The sequence below is a fragment of the Amphibalanus amphitrite genome, unplaced genomic scaffold (assembly GCF_019059575.1).
Source record: "Amphibalanus amphitrite isolate SeventyFive unplaced genomic scaffold, NRLGWU_Aamphi_draft 000922F_arrow, whole genome shotgun sequence".
NCBI lineage: Eukaryota > Metazoa > Arthropoda > Thecostraca > Balanomorpha > Balanidae > Amphibalanus > Amphibalanus amphitrite.
In genome coordinates this window covers 22584-29258 of record NW_024882416.1, presented here as the reverse complement: position 1 = coordinate 29258, position 6675 = coordinate 22584, and positions in this window count along the sequence as shown.

The window sequence follows — 6675 nt, the reverse complement described above, 5'->3', positions numbered from 1 at the left end:
TTTGGAGTTTTTGCCCTCTGGAGGCTAAACCGTTGACCTGAGGTTAAATCTGAGAACACTACTCAGAAAGGTCTGTAAAAGGGCTATCAAATGCGCTTTTCCGCGGCGCTGTAGCTCTATCGGTTGCCGAGATAGCCGTTGGCAGTTTCCAAAATGTTCAAATAGTCAACATTTTACCTTTGGTGATCTCTGGTGACCTGACCTTTGACCTGACCCAAAAAATGACCGAAGAGTTTTCGTCCTTATTTTGGACGTTATTTCGATTGACGCTTACCGCATGTCGCTACGTGGCCCAGGAACCGAGTTAGAAGGGGGGGGGGGGTGTTCAGACACCCCCGGCCCGGCGCGGGTTAAAGAGGCCCGTCTGCCAGTGGGACCGGACCCACCGTGCCCCCCCCCCTCCCATCGAAAGGTCCTGGATACGTTCCTGACTGGGCTGATCCCGGGCCCCCGGGTGACTCGCGGACCCCTTCAAAAGCAGGTGACCCCCTCTTGGGCGAAATCCTGGGTGCGTGTCTGACGTACAGTCCACAGCAGAAGTAATGTGGGGTTTCAGTCACATGGGTATGTTCTGCTTCTGAAGCTTAATAACGATTAACCAGACTACAATGAAACCTTGACTGTAGCTTATATGTATCGTCACCCTTGCAGCTGCAACTTTAGCTATTGACATCTTCTTTTCGATCACTCCGCATTAAACAATCGCCAGTCAAAGCCAACCGTTGAGATTGGTAAAACCCTACATTACTTTAGCGGTGGGCTGTACAGTCTGTCTTAAAAGTACCGCGCAAAGTGACGGTGGATCCATCAAACCTGACCGAGAAAGGGCATGCTTTAGTTTGAAAGTCACCGACCAATTGACCTATAGGGTTTGGACGAGGATGTCAAATGCTTCGGTGACCCAAATTTAGCAGGCCCTTCCTCAGTCAGGCTCGATGGATCCACCGTCACTTTGCGCGGTACTTTTAAGACAGACTGTACATACATCGTACAGTAGGTCTATTAAAAAAGTCCCCAGCACCAGTGGGCGCTGCCTTCGCTTAGCCGAACCCCCGTCTGCCTGTCCCATATCGCGCCGGGCTCAGGTCAGGTAGGGTCAGCGGGACCGCTCGGTCCGGCCCGCGGGCGGTGGACGGGCGGCCGGTAACGCTTTCCGCCAGCCAGCTGTAGAATCCAACAAACGGGACGGCCACCGCTCAGCGCAGCGAAACCGGTGTTAAAGAATGGCAGTTAGATGCTCATGGTCACAATGATTATGAGATAGTCATTGTTAGCCCGTGCCCCACAGGAATGCCTAGACTCTCACGCCCTGTTGAAGGGGAAATGGGGATTGAGCATCATTCTTATAACTCAGCTTTGGGCATTTAAGTGGTATTCGAAGTAGCGTCAAAAGTAGCAAAAAGAAGAAAAAATACTTCAGCCAATTTTGGATCGGGTCATAGCCAGAGGTCATCATAGCATCGGTGCATTGGTTTTCCAATTTCCATGGAAACATCAACAGACTCGGAAGCTCGCAAGTCGCAACGCTAGCGTGGAGCCGAATTCATATCAACCGCCGCAACAATGCAGCAGAGCAGCGCAGCGTGCTGCAGCGCGGGGCCGTGAAACACCGCCCAGGGCTATCCATGTGTCAAGGCAATCCAACCCACGTGATGGGCTCGGCCCCAGCGGAGCATGAGGTCCAGGACTCCCGCCCAGGCCCCCTGTCTCCCCCTAATTCATATCATCCTTCCCACTCTGAAATCGACCGAAAGAGCCTAACCTAACACAACAATCAGCTCGTTGACCGCTATGTCTGAATAATATTGTCAGATTTAATTAAGGTAAACTGCTTAGCATGTAAATAACAACAACTGCCACCATCGGTATTATGAGAAAACCAATTGCTTTTCCACAAACACTTAAAAGTTTTTAGCTTAAAACTTGCATGAAATTAATTTTACCAGCCTCGTGTTCCTCTTATCAAAACGCTTCGAATGAATCAAAAGTTGATCTTTAAAGGTCATTTGAAAAATTTGGCCTATGTTCAAAGACATGACCTGACCAGAAATGGTCATAATGCATAGCAGGATATCAGATCCGTATCGTGGAACTTTGCAAACACTTCAGATGATTTCATAACTTAAGCATGTCTATCAAAAATAATTATTACATGGCTCATATGTAAGCTGGGTGTGTGTGAACATGCTTACGAGTATGTTGAAACTTGAACGCAACTGATAATGTTCTGTTGGCCACAATTTCTATATTTACTGTATCCTCCCGGATTTCATATATTTGTTAATGACACCTTGACGATGTCGAGGAAAAACGCTTAGGAGATTTAACAGCCTGAGATACATTCAATATAAGGAAGGTTCAAGGGTGCTAGATTCCTTCCGTCCTCGCTAACCTCAGGAAAAACTAATCCGCATCGCCCCTAGTCTTCATGCTTCCCTCTCTGGACTGGAGGTCACCCCACCAGCCAACCTGTAGTTCATGTCGGATCCATTCCAGGACACATAATCCTCTTCGGGTGACCGTTTGGGAGACGGCTGGACCGTCCCGACAGGGCAATCGTCCCACGGGAACAGTCTCGCTTCCGCAGATCACTGTCGCTGGCTCGCACAACCCAATTACTACACCAGAGCATAGTTATGTCATAGCTCCGCAAGGGCCTTTTCAGACCGAAAAAGATGGCCCCCAACAAAACAAACAATTTTCTCATTCAGTATTGTATCTCATCAAGTACCACATGTTTTCAGAGTGTTTATTATGCGTTCCGTCCAAAAAAAGCGCAGTTCAATTTTCTCCCATTGACTTGAGCGATCTCAAAATTGACCCGGGCTTTCTGTCAACAATGTCAAACTTGCAAAGTAAACGTTTCAAATACATATACTGTTGCCCATGAAAATCGCTGAAAGTTCTGAAGCGATCGGATAGTCGGTGTATTTAGATATGATGAGCACAGGAACTTTCCTTGAGGTAAGGTCACTTGACGTGACTTGAGCCCTGTTCATGAACCCCGGCGGTCGCTGCGGCCGCTGCGGTCGCAGCGGTCAGCCGGGTTGTTACGTCACGAAAAGGGGCGGGGCTCATGTAGTATGACGAATGTATGACGTCACCTTGCTGCGGCCGCTGCGATCTCTGCGGCCGCAATCCAGCGACCGCCGAGCCGCAAGAAAATTAATTGCACTGAACTTGGCGCACTGAAGTCAAATAGGCGCAAGCCGTGTTGTCATGGAGACGATTTTGTAAACAAATTATCTAGCGGTGTGCGTCAGTTGTAAACAATTGTTGGAAACTATTTCGGCAGCAGGCGCTGTTCATGGAACGCTGCTGCGGCTGAGTGAGTGATGACGTTTCAAAAATGGGCGGGGCTTAGAACCTGCGGCCGGCCGCAGCGACCGCAGACTTCATGAACAGGGCCCTGGTGTTATGACCTTGAATTGAAAGACTTGGGCGGGAAAAAATGGGTCGTTTGAAATCTTAAAATGATAGATTTTAGCAATAATTGCAAACACTACCCCGGCCAAAAAGTGAGTGAGAAGGGAGCGATTCCCCGACCCCATGTTTAGCTCCTATAATTGAGCTAGCTGCTAGAGCCTCGCGGAAAAAACGAGCGCTTGCGTCGATGCGTGACGCAGCGACTGGTACCCCATTTTAAAATATCTGTGACCTCTTAGGGCAGGTCAAGGGCCCCAAGGCATTTGATCGGTTTTTGGTAAAAAAACTAAACGCATTATCGTCATTTCGATACAATCGTGTTTTCTGTTCTCAGACGCTTCGATTTATATGTTTTTTTGTTTAGGTGAAGCAATTTAGGATGTTTACCTCAGGTCAATGTCATGTTAGAGCAACGCAGGCCACGAAGCTGTTGAAAGGAGGACATGTTGCATAACGTTTGATTCGGCAAGTCTTGCAAAGTCCATTGATGGCTGTCCCGACTGGCTAGCTCATTTTGATCGGGAGTTATTGACGAAGCACTCGTATGACCCTAGTGACGTCATAAATGACGTCACGCAAGGTGAACAATGCAAAAGTGAAGCATTAGACCTTGCCAAGAATGTATGACGTCACGATTTCATGTGCTTAAGGTATAGCTTCAGATCATTTCCGACGCCAAATTAACAGTTTCCATAATTCCCCATTATGCTTATATGACACTAAGTGCATTGCGGATGCATCATTTTATAACCGACAACCGTGCAGAGGTTTACTTAAGACGTCATAGTTAAGTGACCTGACCGGAAAACGTGGTTGATGTCAAGTGATCCGGCTTGAATGAAATGTAAGGCATGTGAAATGTCAGCCTTCTATCATCATTGTGCTTTGAGCTACCGCAAAAAAAAATACATGGTGGCTGCATCCACCCCTTCTTCTCGGCCGGCGAGGGTTAAACCTCGCTTCGAATTATTGCAGCTAATGATGTGACCGAAAACAAAGCATTTATCTGTGTCTAGAACGGCCACGACTTGTTGGACAAGATCCCCGATCTTAATTCGCTAGATGGGAATAAAATAATCGGTATGTGATACATATAGTTATACCCCTCGATTTGCCCTCGCGCTAAGTCTATTCTAATCATCACTGTCGCTTTTTTATCCGAGATGATGTTGTTTGCTAAACGGGTTGTTTTGTTTGCTTGCTTGCGTTGAATGGCCATTACGGATTATTGAAGGATTATGATAAAATAGGAATGGGGCAAGGGAGGATATGCACTGCAGGTGTTTAATTTAGATCACAAAGGCATCATTTCCGGCATCGTGCAGAGTCATTATCTTCCCCTCCTCTGCACTGCAGCATCTCTGCGCCCCACACACTGCGTCCTCACTCCACGGCCGGCCGCCGCCCACTGGGCACTGACCCACTCGCCGGGCGCCGCGACCTGACCCGTGTCGCTGCCGCGGCCTGCGCAATAAAGTCGGGGCTGGAATCCGGGGGTTCGGCCGGCCGGCCGCCTCTGGAGCGGGGGACTTTTTTAGTAGACCTACTGTACATAGTCCTGTTGATTTGATTCATTGGTTAAACATTGAAAATAAGTTATGTATGTAGTTAGGACTTCAAATGACCTTTTCCTTGATAATTAATTGGAAATGCAATAAAAAGCAATTATTATATTATATGCCAAGCAATATAATAATTGCTTTTTATTGCATTGCCAATTAATTACCGAGGAAATGTCATTTGAAATCCTAACTACATATGTATATCAAGATGTTCCTCGCTCGAGCACTGCATACTATTTCTTCAAAATAAGTTATAAGCTGGATCTCTGGTCTGTGATCTCGCATCGTATCAGATATACGGTATGCCTAATGACATTTCATGTCGATGTGCCTAAATAGATATGCGAATATACCGAATATAGGTATGTGAAAAAGGAGTGCTGCTCCCGCTCTTAGACGTTCGGGCCAAACAGTGACCGGCCCCCACTTCTAGCCACCCGGGGACGGTCGTCCGGCCGGCAGTCAGTCGCTGTCCGGGGCTGATTTCTGAGAGGCTTGCAAAAATGCTGATTAATTGAATGTTTTACGTAATAACTGAGATGATTGGTTATATGCACCGACTCTGAGTCACATTTGAATAAAACATGCAAGCAAACATACCGGTCCGAAATAATTGTTTTACCTTACATTGCCAAAACCTCAAGCTTCAGGCCATCCGTAATACAACCCCGTAGTCCGTTTTTTTTTTGGGGGGGGGGCCTTTCGGCATGGGGGGGGGGCCAGTTCGCAGGTCGTGCCCCTCCCATTGAGAAATTCTGTGTGCGCGCCTGAATATACACACCAATTCAGTGTGTAGTTTTTCTGTTGTAGCGGTCGCTACGGACTGAATTTTCGGTGCCCGATCTTCAGCACCGCGTGCTTAGGACATTGAACTTTTTTTCGTCGTTCGGCCGACGCACGGACCTATACTAGTGTTATTGAAAAGTTGTTTATTCGTCCAAGATTTCGCCGAAAGGTATACCTATAACAGTGGGTACCGGGTGACGAACCAGCGCCAGGACAGAGTCGCCCAGGGCGACGTTAAAGAGCACCGGGGCAGAGTCGCGGGGCGGGGCGCCGGGGCAGAGCACCGGGATAGGGCGCCGGGGCAGAGTCGCGTAGGGCGCCGCGCCCGGTAGGACGTTCACCTGTAGGAGTACCATGCGCCGCCGGCTGTATGTACCTATGTGCAGCGCCGCGGAGACTGGAGTGGACCATTACTCCAAGACACTTTACAGGTACACTTATACAGCCAATCCAATTAGAAATAAGGCCATGCTCTGAAATGCTTTATAGGTTATCTGTATCCAGAACTCGTCTCAGATGTGAATGTTGAAAGAAGTGTCTTCTACATATAGTTCTGTTGATCTACTATTTTGACTTGACTTCGTGCTTCACACAAGCAGGGTAAGATGGATGATTATGACATGGAAACAGAGCAAGTTCAGTTGTCAACAATGAGCGTTGACCGCGGAAGAGCGGCGTCCCGTTAGCAAGTCTGGTTCAAGGTCACATCTCGGCGCCGACGGTGCGTGACCCCTGACCAAGTCGACGCTCGGCAGCGACGGCGACTGGCCGCGCTTCTCGGCTCCGGCTGACGGTCAACGGTCGGGCGGCGCGCGGCGGCGGCCGGCGCCTCGGGGCTCTGTGAGCCGAGTCCGAGTGACTGGCCGGCGGCCGACTGAGCGGAGGGTCAGCGGCCGACCAG